At 39.1% G+C, this 23,757-nt stretch overlaps 1 pseudogene; it reads left to right on the forward strand.

Annotated features, from left to right (window-relative positions):
* Positions 1 to 4,371: 4,371 nt before the first annotated feature.
* On the forward strand, positions 4,372 to 5,391 carry LOC140501039 (L-lactate dehydrogenase A chain-like; annotated as a pseudogene).
* The last annotated feature ends 18,366 nt before the right edge of the window (positions 5,392 to 23,757 follow it).

The following is a 23,757-nucleotide window of genomic DNA, read 5'->3' on the forward strand; positions in this document are numbered from 1 at the left end:
TCAGGAACAGAAAATGACTAATCAAGTTGAACTCAGGAGGAAGAGGTCATAGGGGGCACCACAAGGGGCGGTGGATTGGCTCTGTGATAAGATGATCTGGATTGAACAGATCACTGGAATGAACAAGTCACTTAAGCCCTCTAGGCCTTAGTTTCCCCACCTGTATCAAGGATATGTGAGGATCATTGAATGGTATTTAAGGGCTCATCCAACTTTGAGTCCATGATTCATGATCCCAAAGTCATGAGCTTGTTTTCAGAATGGGTCACATAAGAACGGATCAGATGCACTTGTGCTGATGATGTCAGAAGATTTGGAGTAATGTGGTAGAAGAGCCGCAATATCTACGTGGTTTATTCTTGACTCTCCCCCCTTGAAGTCATTATGATGATGCATGGAAATGTTCACGGTGTCTGTGTAGGCCACGGTTGGTAGTTTATGCTAGTCCAGGGGCCACACAAATTAGTTCCCAGAATAGGGGAGGCAATGATGAGAGATGTAGTCTGTCTCAATCTAGAGTTGTTTATTTGAGTTGCACCAATCTATCTTATTTCCAATGTCTTGCCACTAGAAAAGTTTGCTCTCTAGTAGAAAAAGCATTTGGCATATATAACAGGGTAATGGGTCACTTCTCTAGGCTCCTGATTGTCTTATTAGTTCACTGAGGCCATTTAGCATTTCACAGTTAGGTGTATGCCGGAGACTTAGAGTGTTACAAGTACCCACACATGGTCCCAGGGTCTGGGCATGGAAGTCAGGGTCTCTACTCATCGTCTAGGCATTAGAAAAAAAGATGAAAATCTGCATCAGGTGCCAAGCTGATCTTAGTAAAAGTAAAATTGCACCTATGGATTTCCATTTTCCACAGAGATTAGGGCTCCATGCTTCTCATTCAGTACAAGTATGAGAAATGAAGACTCTAGCCAAGGGGCTGACATCGTTTAACAGGGAACCTGATGGTTCCAATTGACCTCCCTTTTTGTAAGAAAAGAGAGAATTTTGCCCTGAAAAATAGTAGATAATTTTTTTTGTTTCATCTTGCAAGTTCAGAGTCCACTTAAATAACAAGAGGTTGACTTTTCCAAGTGAATGAACATTTGCACATCTGAATTTGTTTGTTCTTAGCCAAGTCTTGACCTCTTCTTTATAGGACTCAAGCTTCAAAGGACTTTTACCAAATGGTAATTGGATGAAAGGAATCAGAAACAGAAATCATTTTCCTGGGAGTGACCATGCCTCAAAGAAAAGCTAAATGTTTCAAGACCCTGCTTACGTAGAGATTCTGAAAAATATAGTGGGTAAATTCAGTTCTGTTCTAGAGATACGAGGGAGGGAACATGATCAGTTAATCATAATTCATTTGAGTTAGATGGCAACTGAGAGGTCATCTAGGCCATCTTACCCATGTCATAGATTAGGATATTGATGAATAAAATCACTGAACTTACTTAGATGAGTCACTATCCAAAGAAGGACAGAGATTTTTCCAGGGTCACCCAAGTTGTAGCAGAGGTGAAATATGAACCTCCTTCCCCTAGCACCCAGTTCAGGTCTCCATTTATTGTACCATGAAGTATATCCTATAACTGTACCAGGAAAAAAACCTAAAGATTATATTAGTTCTTTCATTCAACCATTCAGTAAGCTTTTATTAAATTCTTACACTTGGTTACAAAACCCTGTGATGAGCACTGGAATAGGTATCACAATGCACAAAATCTCATGCCTCATCTTAAAGGAATTCACAATCTAGTTGTGGTGATGAAACACAGACAAAAGACAATTTGGAACATTTAGAATGGAATTCCAAATGGAAAATTTGGAATATCCTAAATCTGTAAGAGAAGTTCAACGTGCTGTGAGATCAGATGGGAGAAAGATCAATTTCAGCTTAGAATATCAAGGAAGGCTCCATGGGGTCAGCCAGTCGATAGACAAATATTTATTAAATTTCTTCTATATGACAGATGATACTGGGCTAAACCCTAGGGGTACAAAGAAAGGTGAAAATAATCCATTTCCTCAAAGAGCTTACAGTCAAATGGGGAAACAAAATGAAAACAACTATGTGCAAACAAGATAGATATATGTATGTGTGTGTGTGCACACATGCACATGTATGTGCAGGATAAATTGGGGACATTCAACAGAGGGAAAGCATTAAGGAGATTTAGATAAGATTTCTTATTGAAGGTGAGATTTTAGGAAGCCAGGGAGATCAGGCAGTGGAAATAAAGAGCGAAAGAGTTCAGGACAGCCAGGGAAAATGCAGAGCTGAGATATAGAGTACCTTGAACAACAAAGAGGCCAATGTCATTGAATCATAGAGTAGGGGGGAGTGAAGCATAAGATAACTGAAAGGTAGAAAGGGTCACGTTATGTTAGACTTTGAAAGTGAAACAGAGGATTTTACATGTGGTACTGTAGGTGATAGGTAACCACAGGAGTTTGTTGACTAGGGGAGGTAACATGGTCAGACCTGTACTTTAGAAAGATCAATTTGACAACTAGGAGAATAGACTGGAGTAGGGAGAGACTTGAGGCAAGGAGATTAGCCAGAAGGCTATTACAATGGACTAGGTGGGAAGTTCAACCGGGGTGGTGGCAAGGTTAGAGGAAAGAAGAGGGCACATTCTTGTTCATCATTTGTTTTCAAAGAGGAGCAATGACATTAGGGGTGATGTCTTGTCTTATGAGTAAATTGGATTTCAGTGAGGCAGAGCTGCACAAAGTTCTTGCCCTCATCTCTTTTCCTGAGAAGAGTCCAGTGGCAGGAGAAAAGTCAAGATGGCCCAGGATGAAATGGATGACCTTCAATTCCTGACCAAGCTCTAAGCTCTCCATAGTACCTGCTTCATCAGCCTTCATGGCTGTTGAAACAAATTGTTCTTATCCACCCACTCCATCTGTAGAAATCTCCATATGCTTGAAGTAGAAACCCCCTAATTCATTGACAGGTTTGAAAACCATCAGTTACCCTCTACCTGGTTTAACCTCTCTGCTGAAATGACTTAACAGGTTGTGGCCACTGAACCTGCTGCAGCTTCTTGAAGTCATAGGTGAGAGTTGGGTGAAACTGGGCACCAAAAGTGAATGAGCAAAGAGCTCTCAGTAAGCCCTAACAACAGAGGTGCTAGTCTTTCTTGAATCCTATATGCCTCTGGGGGCACGTATAAGAGATTTTAAAAGGCAAAATAGAGAGATTTGACAACAGATTGGATATGGGGAATTAGAGGAAGGAGTTGAAGATGACACCTAGATTGTAAGCCTTATTAATTGGAAGGATGGTGGTATATTCAATAACAATAGGGAACAGCAAGACCAGGAAGTTTTGGGGTTTTTTTGGTGGGGGAATAAGTTTAGACATGTTGAGTTTAAGATATCTATGAGATATCCAGTTTAAGGTGTTAGGGGTTAGGGGTAGAGAGGAAGGGATGAAAACTGAAGGGAGTCCATGCCAGGAATAACAAATGCTATAAGAAAATGTGCAAAGATGAGCAAGAACAGGATATGATCAAGGAATGGTAACTGGTTCATTTTGACTGGATCATGGCATATAAGGGAGGAAAAAGGAGGATAAGACTAGAAAAGAAGACTGGAGATATATTGTGGATTTAAATCTGAGTAAGGAATTTGGATATTTTCTTCTTGACAATAGTGATCCATATAAAGGTTTTGAGGAGGGGAGTGATATGAATGAACCTGTATATTCAAGGATTCAAATACTAGCTTTGCTTCTTTCTAGCTCTGTGACATTGGTTAAATAACTTCCCTTTTCAGACTACACTTTCCTTCTTTTAAAATTGAGCTTGCACTAGGTGACTTCAAAATCCTCCCCAGATCCAAAATAATGACTCCTTTGTTTCTTTTCCAGTTAGGGACAGTTACAAACTTCTGAATCATCACTTTCATCTCCCACTCTCAGAATTCTTGACCTCAGGCATCATTTCCTCTGAGGAGCTGTCCAGCACCCTACCCCAGAGTTGTTAATTCTCTAGTGTCTTCTTCTTTGTAATATACTTATATCTAATTACTCCCCATGGCCCTCTCCCTCCCCTAGCCCAGTAGAATGAAAGTTTCTTGAGTGGTTGCAGGGGTAGGGGTGGGAGTGGGAGAGATTTTGTTTCATTTCTGTCTTTCTTTCCTAGCATCCAGTCCAGCACAAGACCTTGTGCATAACAGAATCTCAGCAAATGACTGATGACTTTTTGAAGGAGAGTACCTAAGCAGGATGACTGTTCTTGGTGCCTTCTCCTCAGGGAAATTTTCCTGCCTCAGTAGTGTGAGCCTGAGAGTGGCAAACTCATATCTAACTCAGAAGTTTCTCAGCCTAATCAGCAACCTCGTTATCCCCCCCAAATACCCTCCAAAATGTTATCAACTGTCAAGGATCAGCTGAACTTTGAATGTCCTAAAGGAAGAGCAGGTTCCCCAGAACAAGATCACTGTTATTGGGGTGGATGCAGTTGACATGGCATGTGCCATTAGTATCTTAACACGGAATTGGCTGATGAATTTTCCCTTGTTGATGTAATAGAAGACAAACCAAAGGGAGAGATGATGAATCTCCAACATGGCAGCCTTTTCCTCAAAATACTAAAGATTGTTTCTGACAAAGACTACAGTGTGACTGCAAACTCAAAACTGGTCATTGTTACAACTAGGGTACATCAACAGGAGGGAGAAAGTCATCTTAATTTGGTCCAGCAAAATGTGACTATCTTTAAATTCATCATTCCCAATATTGTTAAATACAGACCTAATTGCCAGCTGCTTGTTGTTTCCAATTCAGTGGATATTTTGACATGTGTGGCCTGGAAGCTAAGTGGCTTTCCTAAAAACCATGTTATTGAAAGTGATTGCATTCTGGATTCTGCCCATTTCCTTTGCCTAATGGGGGAGAGACTTGGTGTCTATTCTTCAAGTTGTTATGGATGAGTCCTTGGGGAACATGGAGACTCCAGTGTTCCTGTGTGGAGCTGTGTGAATCTTGCCAGTGTGTCTCTAAACAACCTTCATCCTTCTTTGGGAACTGATGCTGATGCAGAGAATTGGAAAGATGTTCATAAACAGGTGGTGGAAAGTGCTTGTGAGGTAATCAAACTGAAGGACTACACTTCCTGGGCCATTGGCTTGTCTGTGGCAGATCTGGCAGAAAGCATTATGAAGAATCTTAGGAGAGCGCATCCAATTTCCACCATGATTAAGGGCCTATATGGCATTAATGAGGATGTCTTCCTTAGTGTCCCATGTGTCTTTGGGCAGAATGGCATTTCAGATGTGGTGGTCAACCTGAATCTGGAGGAGGAGATTCATTTAAGGAAGAGTGCAGATACTCTTTGGGGAATTCAGAAGGATTGCTTTGATCACACTGACATCGAGAGAACATGACATAGGTTGAGGCATTATGTATGATCTGCTTTTCAAATAGGCCAAATCCTTCCTCTGATTAGTGACTAAACACCAGAAATGTAAAACCTGTGAACACACTCTAGTTTCTTCCTAAAGTTAGAAATGGGGAATAGAACTCTGTAGTAGTTAGCATAGGATGCTGAATGTGACTTGTATAATCTCAGTGGTTGTTGTCAAGCAGAGCCAGTGTCCCACAGGTATGTAAGCTGCCTGCTTTGTATGTAGGTGCTACAGGTTCCTTAGGTCCAGAAGACAACACTCCTGGATACAAAACACCATGCAGCAGTAATTCTTTATTGATGCATTGATCACTTTTGTGCTCCCCTCCATTAGGGCACTATAGCATGGCCCCATGTATACCTTTCCGGATGACCTGATTTTGTCTGCCTATATAGCTGTAAATTTCCATATTATATAAAAAGATCTGTGTATGTACAATAATGCAACCAATTAATCAAATGTCATACTAATACTAAATACTAAATAAACAGTAAATAACTGATTTAAAAAAAAAAGAAATTTGCCTGCCTCACAAATGAGTTTCGGTTTATAAGATATCACCTCTTCTCTGAATGCTGATTGTAATAACCCTGCCAGTTTCTGGTGTGTTTGTATATATATTTCTCTTAAATAAGATGGAAAGCACTAAGATGCATCTGTGAGTGTGTTTCCACTTGTACTCTCTCCCTCTGTTTCTCCTGCCATCTGTTTCTGTTTCTTTATAATGTCCCTCTATACTACTGGTTTTTTTAATGTAAGAATAATGATAGCCAGAAAAGACTAAAAGAGGGGAAGGCATTACATAAAAATGCATGGCTTAACCTACCTGGATCATAATAATATGTGGTCTTGCTACCTGTAGACTCTCCTTCAGTTATGTATCACTCTCACCCCATGATAGGTCTGCCTTTTCTAGTCACATGTCTCTCTGGAAGCACAGTGGATAGAATAGTAAATCTGAAGTCTGGATGACCTGAGTTCAGATCTGAACTCAAGTATTTACTAGCAAAGTGGCATTGGGGAAGTCATCTATTCTCTATTTGCCTTGCTTTCTTTATCTGTAAAATGGGGATGATAGCAATAGCTCCTACCTCCCGAAGATGTTGTGAGGATCAAATGAGATGATAATTATAAAATCCCTGGCACAGTGCCTGAAACATAATAAGTGCTATATAACTGTGGTTGCTGGTGTAGTTATTCTTATTGCTACATGCTTTTCTTGTATAATTCTGGGTTGATAATATATCACAGTCTCCGCATGCTTCTCAAGCATCACTTCCTGCACCTATCATGCACTTATCCATTGCCCTGTGGGCGAACTACAATTTTAATTGTTCAAAAATCACTGTATTCCATGATTCAAATCAGTTCAGACATTTGCTATTTGCCTACTATGTACTATGTACAAAGAACTGGATTAGGTACTAAGGATTCAAAAAAAAAGAAAAGAAATGAAACAATATTAGCTTTTTAGGAGTTTTCATTCCACTGAAACAGGAGGAGGTAATACAACATGTACACAACTAACAAAATACAAAGTATATATAAAATGATTTCAAGAACAAGAAAAAGAGATAAAGCAAAGAAATCAAGAAAAGCTTCTGGAGGACATGGTCCCTGAGCTGGACTTCTAACCATACAATATCACTGTAAGAACAGTGTCCATCACATGTGTGATAAAAGTTGAATTGAAGTGGATCAGAGGCAACATGGTATAGCAAAAAGAGTATTTACTATGGAGTCAGATGACCTGAATTTTTTCATATGCAAAATGAAAGAGTTGGACTAAATGACCTTCTAGTCCCTTCCATGAGTCTAGGTCCCTTCTAGGACTATATCAGGGATGGGGAACCTGTGGCCTTGAGGTCACACATGGCCCTCTAAGCCCTCAAGTACATTTGCCTTCCCTTCTATCATCCCCCCCCCCCACATCCCACTTATCCCCTTCTCCCCTACTTTCCTGTAGTATAAGATAGATTTTCACACCAGATTGAATATGCATGTTATTCCTTCTTTGAGCCAAATGTGATAAGAGTAAGTTTCACTTGTCCCCTCTAACTTCCTCTTTTTCCCCTCCATTGATAAAGTTTTTTCTTGCCTTTTTTATGTGAGATAATTTGTCCCTAAATTTCTACCTTTCTTCTCCCAATATATTCCTATCTCACCCCTTAATTTTAGTTTTTTAGATATCACCCCTTCCTATTCAACTCACCCTGTGCCCTGTCTCTCTCTATATATATAATCCTTGCAACTACCCAGATACTGAGAAAAGTCTCAAGAGTTACAAATATAATCTTTCCATGTAGGAATGTAAACAGTTCAACTTTAGTAAGTCCCTTATGATTTCTCCTTCTTGTTTACCTTTGCATGCTTCTCTTGATTCTTGTGTTTGAAAGTCAAATTTTCTATTCAGTTCTCATCTTTTCATCAAAAATGCTTGAAAGTCCTCTATTTCACTGAATGACCATTTTTTCCCCTGAAGTATTATACTCAGTTTTGCTAGGTAGGTGATTCTTGGTTTTAATCCTAGTTCTTGGGAATCCTAGGAATATCATATTCCAAGTCCTTCAATCCCTTAATGTAGAAGCTGCTAGATCTTGTGTTATCCTGGTTGTATTTCCACAGTACTTGGACTGCTTGCAATATTTTCTCATTGACCTGGGAGCTCTGGAGTTTGGTTATAATATTCCTAGAAGTTTTTCTTTTTGGATCTCTTTCAGGAGGTGATCGGTGGATTCTTTCAAAATCCATTTAACCTTCTGCTTCTAGAATATCAGGGTAGTTTTCCTTGATAATTTCATGAAAGATGATGTCTAGGCTCTTTTTTTGATCATGACTTTCAAGAAGTCCTATAATTTTAAAATTGTCTGTCCTGGATCTATTTTCCAAATCAGTACTTTTTCCAATGAGATAGTTCACATTATCTTCCATTTTTTCATTCTTTTGGTTTTGTTTTGTAATTTCTTGGTTTCTCATGAAGTCATTAGCTTCCATCTGCTCCATTCTAGTTTTAAAGAACTATTTTCTTCAGTGAGCTTTTGAGCCTCCTTTTCCATTGGCTAAGTCTGATTTTTAAAGTATTCTTCTCCTCAGTGGCTTTTTGGACCTCTTTTGTCAATTGATTCACCTATTTTTAAAGGTGTTATTTTCTTCAGCATCTTTTTGGGTCTCCTTCAGCAAGCTGTTAACTCACTCTTCATGATTTTCTTGCATCATTACCATTTCTCTTCCCAATTTTTCCTCCACCTCTCTTACTTGATTTTCAAAGTCCTTTTTGAGCTCTTCCATGGCCTGGAACCATTGCATATTTATTCTGGAACTTTTGGACACAGAAGCCTTGACTTCCTCTGATGTTATGCTTTGTTCTTCCCCCTCTGAAAGAATAGAAGAAAATACCTGTTCACCAAGAAAGTAACCTTCTAAAATCTTACTTTTTTCTCCCTTTTTTGGGCATTTTCCCAGCCAGGTACTTGACTTTTGAGACCTTTGTCTAGAAGAGGATATATTCTGGGGACTTATAAGTTCTCACTTCCTCCAAGGTGGCACAGTCAAGGGAGAGGTGTGAGGTGTTTACTCCTCTCCTGACCTCCAAACTGGTCTGGGAGCAACCAAAAACTTTTCTGCCCAGAATCTGCAATTGAATTCCCTCACCACAACTGCCTCCAGCTTTACTGCCAGTGCTCTTCCTCACCCCTGGGTGGAGCTCAGGGCTGAGAATCAGATCAGTGGCTCAATTCCCCCAGGGCCTTTAGGCCAAGGTCTCCATGGACTGCCACTCTGGGATGAGATTTGATCAGTCCTTCAATTCCCCCAGGGGCTCTAGGTAGAGGGCTCCAAATATGGCAACTGCCACTGCAGTGCCTGCTGCAGGAGGTCCAGATCAGGCTCCCCTCTCCTGGGTGAAGGAGCCCTCCCACTGACCTTTGAAGCTGTCTGTGGCAATTGTGGGTTGAGGAATCTGGGAACTGCTGCCAGTGGTGCCCTGAATTCTCTTCTGGGTCATGTCCCTTCTGCTCCATGTTGGTCTGCACTCTGGGCTGGTCTGCTTGAGTATAATCTTTCAGAGGAAAAATGGACACTGAATGAAATAGAGGACATTCAAATACTCCTGATGAAAAGTTCAGAGCTGAATTGAAAGTTTTACATTCAAACACAAGACTCAACAGAAGAATAAAAAGGTAAACATGAAAGAGTAATCATTAGGAACTCGATAAATTTTAATTATTTGCATTCTTATGTGGTAGGATGTTACGTGTAACTCCTAAGAACTTTATCCTTATTAGGGAAGTTAGAAAGAGTCTATGCTGCCAGAGGGCATAAGTACGAGTCAATTTTGTTGAGATGATCTCAAAAAATGAAGGTGTGGGAAAGAGAAGAGATGAAGAGAAAAGTGAGACAATTAAAGGATGCAGTGGAATAAAGGGGAAGGAAGAAGTTGAATGGAAAAAATTTTCTCACATACAAGAAATGTTCAAGGAAGAGTTTTTATAGTAAAGGGTAAATAGGGAGTGGCATGGCAGGCAATGCTTCAACCTCACTTTCACTGACATTGATTCAAAGATAGAAGAATATATAGACAGACTTGGGACTCTGCTTATATATTCTATCTTGCCAAACAGGGAAATAGAAGAGTAAGGTAATAAGTGAAAGGGGTGAGTGGGTGGGAGATGACAAAAGGGACAGGAAGATAAGGAAGGTAGCTGTGAGAAGCAAACTAGACTTTTGAGAAAAGACTGAATAAAAAGAAAAAGAGAAGGATCAAGGAAAGAAAATATGATGGAGGGAAAGACAGTTAATAATCATAACTGTGAACATGAATGGGATGAGCTCACCCATGAAATGGAAGCAGTTAGCAGACTGGGTTAGAAACTAAAATTCAACAATATGTTGTTTACAAGAAATACCCTTGAATTAGAAAGACAGAGTTAAAATAAGAGTCTGGAGCAGAATCAAGTATGCTTCAATCAAAGTGAAAAAAGCAGGGATGGCAATCGTGGTCTCAGACAAAGCAAAAGCAAAGATATACTTAATTGAAAGAGATAATCAGGGAAACTACATTTTGCTAATAGGTACCACAGAGAATGAAGTAATATCAAAATTTTTATATCAAGTTTCTCTGATAAAGCCCTGATAAAACATATAATCAACTCAGTCAAATATATATGTATGTGTATGTAGGTATATGTGTATATATAAATACAAATATATATACATATATATATACCATTCCCCTATTTATAAATGGTAAAAAAAAGGGTATGAATAGGAAGTTTTCAGAAGAAGAAATCAGTTACCTTCATCAGAATATGAAAAAATGCTCTAAACCACTATTGATTAGAGAAATGTAAATTAAGTCAACTCTGTGGTACCACCTTACACCTATCATAAATGACAAATCCTGGTGGGCATAAAGGAAAATAAACTGTTGGTATAGCTGTGAAGTAGTCCAACCATTTTGGATAACAATTTGGAACTATGCCCAAAGGGCTATAAAACTGAGCATACCCTTTGAACAAACAATGCTTTTACTAGGTCTATAATGCAGAGATCAAAGGAAAAAGAAAGGGACTTCTATCTATAAAAATGTTCATAGCAGCTTTTTTTGTGGTGCCAAAGAATTGGAAATTGAGGGAATGCTCATCAACTGGAGAATGGCTGAACAAGTTGCGGCATATGATTGCAAATAGAATACTGTTGTGATATAAGAAATGACAAGGGAAGGGTGGTTTCAAGGGAAAAAAAGGAACATTGCAAGACTTATATGAACTGATGCAAAACAAAGTGAGAAGAATGAAGAGATCATAGTTATAGGACCATGTTGACATGATGATCAATGATGTGAAATGGCTTGGCTCCTCTGATCAATACAATGATCCAAAAAAATTCCAAAGGACTCATGTTGAAAATGTTATCTATCTCTAGGGAGAGAATTGATGAACTCCAAGTACAAATTGAAATATGATTTTCTCACTTTCTATATTTTTCATTTTTTTGTTATGTGGCTAGTGGAAACATGTTTTACATGATTTTTACATGATTTCATATATATAATTGATATATTGCTTGCTTTCTCAGTAAATGGGAGAGGAATGAAAGGGAAGAAGAGAATTTGGAACTCAAAATTTAATAAAAAAAAGAATATTCAAAAATAACAGTTAAAAAATAAAACACTCATCAAAATATTAATACAACAATTCAAATGTGAAATAAGCTGCTTGGTCACAGATTAAATAACCTTCCATTATTTGTGTACTTTGAGAATTGAATAAAGGGTAGAAAAATGTTTTTTTAAAGAAAATCTGAAGGTACTTATGCCTATCTTCTGTTTTTCTATAAGAGTGGCTCTCATAGAAGACTATTTTGTCAAGAAAAGTTGTGGCTGACAAGAGAGTTGATCTTTATAAGGGTTAGGTAAACCAGTCGGAAGTGGGTGAACTGTGAAACTTTTAAGGTAGGAAGAATTCTCAGGTAGAATGCAGGATTCTCTAGCTAGGTCCTGTCCTTATTGCTAATGACAGGAAAGTCTCTAGAGTGGGTCTGTTATCTGTGGATGCCAATTCTGACACCCAGCAATTGCATTAATAGTGCAAAATTAGATCTGATTAAATGTGATCTCCTGTGATGATTCCAAGTTGGGAAATAGCACCTTTATGCAAAACTGTTCTTAGCTAATCTTTCCCTACCTGTTTTCACAAGGCAAATGTAGTGTTCAAATGTGGGGCATTTAAAAAAAATAGAAGAAAATTATCTGTTCTTCTGTCTGTTGGAATTTTTTTAGATTAGTTTTTGATGTGAAACACTTAGAATTCTGTGAAGACTTGTCAGTGTGTGGGGGCTGCTTGATTTTTATTTCATCATCATAATGGTGCCCATTTCCCTAGTACTTTAAAGTTTTCCATGTACTTTTTCCACCATATCTTTGTGAGAAAGGAAGTGGAAGTATTATTATCAGTCATGTGAAACTGAGTCTGTCAATTAACTTTTCTCAGCCTCACTTCCTTCATTTGTAACTTAACAAGATTATTATGAGGATCAAGTGAGATAATGAAGTGCAGTACTCGTAGGAAGTGCTTTGCAAACTTTAAAGCACATTATAAATGCAACTTATTAATAAGCCCACTTGATAAATGGGAAGACTATGTCCCAGAAAGGTGAAGTTAACTAAACACACAATGAGGAAATGTCAGAGCTGGGATTCATTCTCAAGTCTCCCAGCTTTGCACTATCCCAAACTACTACAGTTAGGAGGGACCTTAGAGATGATCTAGTTAAACTCTCTCATTCTTCAGAGAGGGAAATTGAACCTCTAAGAAGAGAAGCAATTCAAGTATTGTGTGTTAGTATAGTGAAGTAGAATGATGGATGGAGAGTCAGAAGGGCAGTCTATATTCAGAGTTTCATGATAGTGTTGTAAAAGTACTTTGCAAGTTAAATGAAAGAAAAAGAAGTTATTAAAAGCATCAACTGTGAGGACACAAATACAAAAGTTGAGACAGTCTTTGCTCGCAAAGAACTTGAGCTGTGATAGTGGGAGGCAATACATATAATAAGGTGGTTACAAGGGGAGTTTTGGTCTGGGGTAAGTGATGCTCTAAGTGGCTATTGTCATCTCCTTTCCAGAAGCACTGGGAGCATTGATTTGATAACTGATCTGAGAGCAAGAGGTTGAAAATGGAGAGGGAAAGGATAGGTTGGGAGAAGGGGAGGGATGCTACTCACCCATATATGGCAAAATGCCTAGGGGAGATGTCTGATAGAGTGAGTTCTGTGTGTTGATTAGATACAGTAAGTTGGATGAGTTGTACTCATTCATTCACTCACTCACCCACCAATCAGGACAGCTCAGCCCCAGAGTGGAGTTTCAAAGCTGAGAAGATAATTCAAAGGACGGACAGAGATCTAATTTGGAGGGTGCTTGTTCCAGACGAGTAGAGGGAGCATGGCAAGCTGACTGAGTGGATGGCTAGAAGGTGTATTTATTTCAATGATTCTGCAGGCTCATCAAATTGAGTAGATCTCAACTCATTTCATGTGATTTTTGTGCTTATCTTTCTGTAAATCCTCCCTACAGGGTTGTTTATTCCTTATTCTGAAGGGCTAGCTGCCCTTCACTCTCCCAATGCTAGCGACCCATCTCTTTCGAGGCAGTGTGGTGGAGTGGGAAAAGCAATGATTTTGGAATCAGAGGACCTGGCTTCAAATCTTGTCTCTGATAGTACCTGGATGACCTTAGATAAATCATTTCACCTCTATGGCCTTTAAGTTTCTCATCTGTAAAGTTAAGGGGGTTGGACTCAATAACCTCTAAGGTCCCTTTCAACTCTAAATCTATGATCTTTCAAAAATTATATATGCATGACGATATCTTTCATGATGCTTCCCATGTACAAATTATGATTGATAATATATTGTTCACGTCTACAATATTTCACTCTAATTATCTTTGGATCACTTACTATTGTGATTCTTCAGAGATCATAGTATCGTATGCCTCCATATACCATTACTTCAGGGCTGCTCATCAATCTCTGGTGTCCACCTATTACCCAACTCTCCTGTGGTTCCAAGAAATTGTGGAATGTAGCACATACCATAGCCACACACCAGTAAAACCACTTCAGCAGATGGTTAAACCAGGTTAAGGTCTCAAATATGTCAGTGAGTTGGGGGATGTCTATTCGAATCATGTGAAGACTTCCTCTGTCAGAAAGGGTGGGTGAGAACGATTTGTTACAATGGTCATGAGGGCAGCTAAAGCAGATGTTGTGAAGTGCCCTGAACTTGGTCAGATATCAAAGACACTATGGTCATCCACTGCATCTTGGGTCATTACAAGTCATCTCGGTTTTTGTCTTATCACTGGACTTTGAGTACTCTAGAAGAGAGAGTGAGACTGACAACTTTGAGCAATTCTACCTCCCTTAAATTCAATTCATATGCAAGTCAAGCCATTACCCATGATATCACTGGTCCTCTCCAAAATGAAAGATGAACAATATACCTTCACTTGGGAAATAGCTCTGCTTTGCCATTTTCAAGGTATCTGCAATCTCATAATGTTGTGGAAAAGCCCTCCAGCCAAGCAGATCTTATCTACATCTAGTCATTAGCACTTCTCCATGATGCTAGTTTGGTAAAAACCAAAACAAATATGAAAATGTCCCTGCCCTTTAGGAGCTTATGTTTGGCTGGGAAAAGGGGTATCACATGAGAACATATAAAAATATACAAGGCGATTTGACAGGAAGAGAACACTAACATCCAGCAGGTTCACAACACGTTCTATGTAGTAGGTGGCACCTCAACTGATCCTCGAAGGCAGTTAAGAATTCTAAGCGGTAAAGGTAAGGAAGGAGTGTAATTCACACATGGGGGAGACAGTTAATACAAAGGCGTGGAGGTATGAGGCAGGACATTAATTTCAGAGTACTTGTAGCTATTGGTCAGATGTAGCATTGGGAGATGCAAAGGAGGGTAATATGAAAAAATCTGGAAAGGTAGACTGGAGACATTGTAGAGGGATTTAAATGCTAGACTGATGATATTGTATTTTATTATGTGAGCAAAATAAATTTTGAGCAACAGAGTTACAAGATCAGACTGGGCCTCAGGGAGATTATTTTGGCAGCTGTGTAGAAAATGAATCAGTGAAGAGAGAGACAGGAAGTAGGAAGACACATTAGGACACTATTGTGTTAGTCCAGGTAAGAGGTGATATAATCCTGAATGAGCAAAGTAGCTATATCAGGAGAGAAAAGAGGCTGGATATGGTATGTAACAGATGCAGAATTGGCAAGAATTGGTGAACTGATTGGATGTACAAGGGGAGAGGAAGAGGGAACGATTAAGGATGACCTTAAGGTTATAAATATGTACGACTAGAAGGATGATAGGGAAGTTTGGAGGAGGAGTATTAAGGAAAAGATAATGCATTTAGTTTTGGACATGGTAAGCTTGGGAGCTGGGGAGACATCTCTAAGTGGGCATATTAGGCAAGGAGTGTGGTGATTTCAGATTGAAGTTTGGGATGGCAGGAAGTTGAGTCATTGGATGGCAAAGTAGGAGTAGGGAGAGAAACTAGCACATTGTGGTTCTTAGAAGCTAATTCCTTCTTTGTTTTTTTGCATACCTTTGAGGAACTTTTTTTTTTTTTGTTATTATTGTTGTTAATTCTTTGGAATTACACTACTCATAGGGGCCAGAAGATCTTAGAGAAAGCAGAGATAATTTCTGATATTTCCACAAGAAATTTTCTATTTGGGGACAATGAATTACAAATAAGCATAACAACAACAAAGGCTGTGCTCATTATTCTTTTTAAAGACAATCAATTGAAACAGAGGTTAAATGATTCACCCATTTTCACTCAACCATTCATTGTCTAAGGTAGGATTTTAACCTGGATCTTCTTGACTCCAAATCCAGTGCTCTGTCCACTATACCATGCTGCCTGTTTATATTATCTCATTTTATCCTCACAATTATCCTGAGAAGTAGGTGTTCCTATCATCCCATTTTACAGATGGGGAAGTTGAGGCAAGCTGGAGTTAAGTGACTTGCCTAAAGTCACACAATCAGAAAATTCCTGAGCCCAGTCAGATTTTTTCTGACTTCAGATTCAACACTCTATTTACCTGGCTGCCTTCTGCCAAAGCATAAAACAGGGCATTCTATATTCCCCCAAAGTGCCTGCCGTTTTCTTGGAATTTTTTGGACAGTGAACACAGGTGGAAATATTGCCCTTAAAGATGGCCAAGTCCTCCAAATTTTTCCTGTTTGTGAATGAATATTGTCCTCATGCTACATAGCCCAAGGATATTGCAGAGTCTCCTAAATTAGACCAACCAAATATTTAAAAGTTTTATTAAATAATGTAACTGCACATGGTTAATAATTCTGAAATGACTTCCGCATCAACAACCAACCATTCTGGACTGTTATGTGGTCTCGTTTTTGTGATTTTTGTTTAATATTTACCATATTTGATGGCTTCTGACTTACATCATAAAGCGAGTACATAAATATATATCCCTAAGACTTCACAGGAACCATTAAGACTTTGGGTTCCTTCATTTCTTGGTCCCAAATTATTTTCCAATATATTTTTCACTGTCCTCACCCATGACTGACTTCACATTGAAGTCACACTCAAGATAAAATTAATTTAGGTTAGAATATCTTGTAAAGTCCTTCATATCTTTTTTCTCCTTCATCCTTTGCGGCAGAGGACCAAATGTTCCAAGAGATAATGTTTCTTGCTCTTTCTGACATATAATGAAACCATCTTTTCCAGCTCCCTTATTTGCCCCCCTGGGGAAAACCTGTGGACCACCTTTCCATTTAACGGCAACTTCTTTATGTCTCCTGTTTTCTCATTTAGTAGGAAGGTCAAGATACTGATGGTTTATTTCCTCCAGTAGTATATGATTCATTAGTCTTTGGACAAACATTTCACATTGAGAGTAACCAGAATTAAAATAATACTCACGTTTCTGCTACTTTCCCACCATTACTGTGGAAGAAGAAGGGGCCACCAAAGACCAAGGATTATGTAAACATTTTTCTTTATTTCATAACTTCACATGGCCAAGAAATTAATCACCAGTAGCCAATCAGTAAGCAATGAGCTTCTTAGCTATACAGCTCCACAGGTAGAAACAATAATTGTTATCAAATTGAAAGCTATAGCCACAGATACATGATTGATACTGCTTGTTATAAATAGGACCATTTATAGAGAAATATGTCACCAGGAAACAGTCAAGAACAGAAACATCTGAGACTATTTTCTACCTGTGCTACTATCAACTCTGACTTAACCAAAGCTAAGCAGAATAGATCTGACCTCTCCTACATTGCAATGATAATGATGGTAATACTAAGAAAGAGGGACTAACTATGTGATTTCCTTAGTATAAGAAACACAGAGGTGAGGAATCTCCCTCTACCAGTTCAGGTTGGCACCTTCTCTGTAATTTCTAGTCTCAGCAAGTTGCTTAGAGCACCAAGAATTTACATGACTTATCCCAGGGTCACCCAAGAAATATGTGTCACAGGAAGGTCTTGAACTTGAATAAGGTGTCCTTGGATTGTAGGTCAATTCTCTATCCACTGTGCAATACCACCTTTCATACATAGTAATAGAAAATTGTATACTAAGAGTGGCTGTTTAAGTTGAAGCTACATCACTCAAATGGCTTACAAAATCATCAAATCCATGATCTGAAAACCAGACTCTTTCATGTCTGCTTGCAGTTACTCCATTTTACTTACACTGTGTAACTTAACTCAGAGTAACCCAGGATTTGCATTACTTACAGACCCATTTCAAAGAGTGATGGTGACTCAGCCCTTCTGGAATCCTCTTATCTTAAAGAGTTCATACAGCAACTTCCCTTTCTGTTCCTCAAGCCTCTTTTCCACCTCTCTTTCGGAAATAACCAAGGAAAACATTATCCCTAGGGAGCCTGGCTCAATATGTGGCTTCTACATTTGGTGTTTTCCTTCATATTGACTTTCACATTAGAAAGTGTCATTGGAGGCTTAGTTGGTGCTGGGTTTCTTCCAGCTAATGATGTTTTCCTTAAACTTCTAGGCCCTTTGCAAAACTGAGGGAAGTGAGTTTCACTGTATATTTTCCTTAATCCTGCTGAGGCTCCCAGAGAGGTATATTATACTAGGAAAGCTCTGAATTCTACCTAAGTGGTAGTTATGATAAAAGGGTTTTGTTTTCTTAGCTCAGGATTCCAAGTACTCAGCAAGAGAGGTAGCAATGCCTCCTGATGGTAAAGGGAAGCAGAGACCCAAATCCTCAAATCTGATTCTTGTTCATGGTTTCAATCCTCCTCAAACCCTGCATGCAGCCTTCAATCCAATTCACCTTAATTCAAGTAAGAAAACATTTCTTGAGCACCTAACATATGAGAGAAAGTATTGCCTAGTGGAATTAACCCAGGTTCAGGAGTCAGGAGAGATAAGTTCAAGTCATGATCCTGACACTTAATACTAGGACCTTGAACAACTTGCTGACTCAGTACACACACACACACACACACACACACACACACACACACACACACACGTTTGTGTGTATGTATATGAATACACATATATTGGTATGTGAATGTATATATATACACATTGTATATGTATATATATTTGTATGCATATATACACACTATATATGTATATGTACATGCATATACACACATGCTTATATGTTTTTGTGTGCACACGCACATATTAAACCTACATATGTACATATGTGTGCATTTGCATAATACACAGTATACATGTATCGGTATGTACTGTGTAAAACACAGACACAATGTGTTATATATATCAACAGGTATGTGCACATATACCACCTGTATATGTATACATGTGTGTGTTTATGCATTACATGTGTATGTGTGTATATATTATATGTATATATGTTTGTGTTTATATGCATATATACATATAAACACACATGTGTTTTAGATACAAAATTCAGTCTAAGTATTTTGGCATTATAAAATACCACGTAAATACAGGCCTAATTTTGACACACAGGATGACAAAGTAGAAAGAATACAGAAAAAGCGTGAGGAGAGCTGAGATTGACTCATGCTTCTGCTCCTTATTAGCTGAGTGACTGTAGGGAAGGTATTTGACATCTCTGATTTTGTTTTCTCATCTTTAAAATGAGGTAAAGTTCTCCTTTTACCTCACAGGGTTGCTGTAATGAAAAAAAAGCAAACAACTTTGTAAACCTTGAAGCACAATATTCTTGTGCATTGTTACTATGTTAGAGAACACTTGGGGATCCATTTTCCAAACTCAAAGGACCAGAGAAAATTTTTGGACTTGAAAAAGACTGATATTCCCTATAAATGCCAAGTTCCATCACCAAGGCAATGAGTCACTCCAGTGGTCAACACTTTAGCCAGGGATAGATTTGGAGCCAGGGCCATAACTAACATTAGAAGAACTAAGTGTATTAAGCGATGAAAAATATTATAATTTACTTTGAAATGAAAAAAAAAATTCATCCCACTATCTCTGTTATCTTTGCCTTGTGAATCTAAAAATACATATATATAAAAATATGTGCTGATTGAAACGGTTTGGTGCTTCTAGGTATTCTTAAATTCCAGTCCTTCTAGGCTAGGAGATAAAAGAATTTAGAGCTAAGAGGACCTTGTAGAGATCATCTTGCCAAGCCTCATTGTTTTACAGAAGAGGGAACCAAGAATTAAAGGGAAAAGGGTGCCCTAGGTTCATCAGTAGTAAGTAGCTGGGCCTCTTCAGGTTTGAATCTAAATCTACTGGTTTTAAATCTTTCTTTCCCCAGCACCACATAGCCTCAAAAGTATATAGCTAACTAACATTCTGATCATAAAGAACTGGATTTATTGGCAGATTGCTTGCTGTTTTTCAGATTATCTGCTTCTGTATTCCTCATCTCCCACTCCCAGCTCCTCACCTCTCTGGCCTGTAGGTTTTGCATAAACCAGAAGCATCTGGTAAGAAGCTGAAATAGTGCTGCTGACAGTTACAGCTCCCCTTTGCTAAATGTGCTGTGTACCATAGAGGTTCACCAGTAACTGACTGGTGAACAAGAGAAGTAGTGTGGATGAATGAAAGAGCATTGGATTGGAATCCCAGATCAGTTGCTCCCTAGCTGTGCAAACTTGGACAAGTCACAAACCTCTCTGGGCTTCAGTTTGCCCATTTATGTGTAACTGGGAGTTAAATAGTATACACACAAAGCTACCTTTGATAATTCAAGGAGGCCATCATGCTCTAATCTACTCCTTGGATACTTTGAGAATGATAAAACTTGTTTTTTTCTGTTCCGCTAAACATGGCAGCCTTAGTGCTGAAAGGACCTTGGAACTTTGGAGAAGAGGAAGCAATCCCCTATTGGTCACTGACACAGAAATGCTGATGACTTGGTGCACCTTTAACTGCTGGGGCTCTCCTTTCTTCTGTCCTCTGCCATATCCCTTTCTCTCTTCCCTTTCCCAACTTCTTTTCCTATTCAGAGTGTTTATAAACACTTCCTGGGAGCAGCAGGGAAGAACATAAGGAAAGTAAACTAAGTGATCTCTAAGACCTCTGACTACTAAATTCTAGGGCAGGGTGGGACATCTGTGGCCTGGAGGCCACATATGGCCCTCTTGGTCCTCAAGTACAGCCCTTTAACTGAATCCAAGTGTCACAGAACAAATCCCTTTAATAAAAGGATTTGTTCTGTAAAACTTGGACTCAGTCAAAAGGTTGCACCAAAGGACATAGAAGGCCCCAGGTTTCCCAATACTGTCCTAGGCTCTCCTGTGAATGATTGGAAATAGGAACTTAGAAAGGGTGGAGGGAAGGCTGGAGATAAGCTTGCCTACCTCTTTCCTGGTCAGTTTGCAGATAGTTGAGTTATTGGGTTGGCATACAAGATAGACTTTAGCTATTTCCTTCCTCTACCCTGTCTGCTCTGTCATCCTGTTTAAGAGGGAAATTCAATTAGACAGAGGGAATTTGTTCCTTCCAAAGCCATACTGATTATTCCCTCTGATCTCAAAGGGGCTTACAAGCTGATTCTTGCTTCATTGTGTTCTTCCAAGTGCCCAAGTGAAGCTGACAGGTTGGTCTTTTCCAGGTTAACACTTAATCTTTTTTTCCTTAAAGAGAGGCTTTGTGTGAACCAGCCCCTTGCTGGCTCTCTCAGACTTCTTGTACATTACCAGGGCTGCCCCCAAAATATGACAAGAGAATCTCCCTTCTCATAGTAGGACAAGTCTTTTCATGGGGACACAGAAATTTTAAAGTCAGAGCGGTCCCAAAGTACAACAGTAGACTATTTCCTGAGCCTATTTTACTGTATTATCAAATGTGATCATATTGGTAAACCACTTAGCATAGTGACTAGCACATAGCAGACACATTCCCTGCCCTTTCCTTTTGTGAGGTAGTGAGTTGCCCATCCCTAGGAATTTTCAAACAGAGGTTGAATGACCACTTCTCAGAGATTTTATAGATGGGGTTTCTCTTCCCTAACAGATAGGACTAACGCTGAGATTTTGCCAACTTACAACTGCTAGAACAATGGATATCCCTGAATCACTTCTGAAGAGAGTGAGATGGAAACTAGAGTATCAGAGAAAGAGTATTGGACTGGGCGTCCAGAGACTTTACTATAAATTTCAGATCCAGAAACTTAGGGAAGGATTCTGGTTCCAAAGCTGCCATAAAATGTACCTGAGGAAAATAGTTATGGGCAGGAAGTAAGAGATCTGGGGGAGATACTTGGCACCTCAAAATGTAAGGCTTTGTAGTAGGAGGGAGAGATTTGTCTCATGGAGAAAGACAGAGATGCCAGTACAATAGAATAACCTAAGACTAATATTTGAGAGATCACTTTGTATGTGGGGTTCAATTGGACAGAGAAGGGTAGAAATGGTGCAGGTCAGAACTTACCTCACATGTAGCAGATGGGGTGAAAGACAACTGACAACTTTCCTATTTCATCTCATTATTCTTGTCAACAGCTAAGTTCAGTTGTTTCTCCCTAAAAGAAGGAACACAGATTTTGTCAGTGCCCCCCAAATTTTAATACACCTTCTGGGGGCAAAGTCCTGATTTTGATTCCTGACTGAGGTCTTTCCCAACTCTAATGCTTACTAGTTGTGCAAGGCTGAATATGTCATTCATTTCTTTTCTCAGAGTCTCAGTTTCCTCATCTGCAAAATGGGGGTGATAATAGTCACATTGCCTACCTCACAGGGCTGTTGTGGGAAGAGTGTCTTGTAAATCTTAAGGTACTATAGAAATTTAAGCAGTTTTCACTTTTATTAATAATAATTATAAATAGTATGAATATTAATAATAAAGTGATGGATACTCATTGTAGCAGAAAATGGGGAAAGTCAGGGAAAGCTTCATGGTGGTTATTGTTTCGTAGAATTTGGTTTCCCTGTTCTGTAGGTCTTCAACCTTATCATGGGGCAACTAGACCCCAAAAATAAACTGACTTATACCACAGCCCCATGATACTGGTTAGTGCCAAGTAGAAGATTAGCCAACTTCGGTGAGGACTCAGAGGCTTATGTACATATATGTGTGTGTGTGTGTGTGTGTGTGTATACATATGTATATATATATACACACACACATATACTTACACATATACATGTATATATGTGTATGTATGTGTGTGTATATATATATAAAATGTGACTATTATTACCCCCCTATATATGTATATATACACCTATATCTCCATATTTGGAGGCATTTGGTAATGAGTGACTTGGTCAAACTGTCTGAGGTTGGATTTGAACTCAGGTCCACCTGACTCTAGGGACAATGCTGTATTTACTGTGCCACCAAACTATTCCTCAGAGGTATATATTTTGAAGCTAGATGGGATCTTAAGGATCCCTTAGAGATTCCAAGCCCCAATTCCCATTTTAGAGACGAGAACAATGAGGCTAAGATTTGGAGCAGTGACTTGTCCAAGATCACATGTCTATTGAGTAGTAGAACTAGGATGGGAACCAGGGACTTCTGCTTCACTAAACATTAAGAAAAATGCTGCAGTTCTTGAGACCCTCTAGGTCACAGTTCTGTTAACATGTTGATAGATTACAATGTACATTGAAAACTTGCCAGAAAGTAGGATACATCTAGAAGCTTGATAAAATGAGGGAGAACCCTGGATGGGGGTCTCCCTCTCCTCTTTGCTCTGAGGACCAGCTCCAGCTCCTGGCCTTCACTTGACAGAGCTGGGATCTTGCATAAGAGAAAGCAGTCTTGTTGCAAACGCCCTCCCGCTAATGTATAGATCTTTCTTTCGAAGACATTTGCCCTCCAGAGAACACCAGTCACACGATGGATTTGTTGGAGCCACTGAATCATGGAAAATTTATTCTGCTCATAAGTTTGTCTAGGGTTTCATTTTTCCCCTGGGTACTTGGGGAAGGTGGGGGGGCAGCCTGAGCTGGAAGTAGTTCCTGAGACAAGTAAAAATGTTTCTGGGCAGCTTAAATCTATACAAAATGTGGGAAGACCACAGAGGGCATCTCAGAAATGTGCTAACCTTCTTAGTCCCAAGAGGTTTGACTGAAAGCTATATAATGATCACTATAATGATAAATCATATTTACGTAGCACTTTAAGGTTTCTATTACATTATGACAATTGACATTTTTATGGCACTCCTTTCATAACAATTCTGTAAAGCAGGCAGTACAAATATTACTGGCTTCATTTTGCAAATGAGGAAACTGAGCCTCCAAGAGATTTAAGTGACTTACCCAGGGTCATGCAACTGGTTAGTTACAAAGGCAGAATTCCAACTCAGGTCCA

The sequence above is a fragment of the Notamacropus eugenii genome, chromosome 1 (genome assembly GCF_028372415.1).
Source record: "Notamacropus eugenii isolate mMacEug1 chromosome 1, mMacEug1.pri_v2, whole genome shotgun sequence".
Taxonomy (NCBI): Eukaryota; Metazoa; Chordata; class Mammalia; order Diprotodontia; family Macropodidae; genus Notamacropus; species Notamacropus eugenii.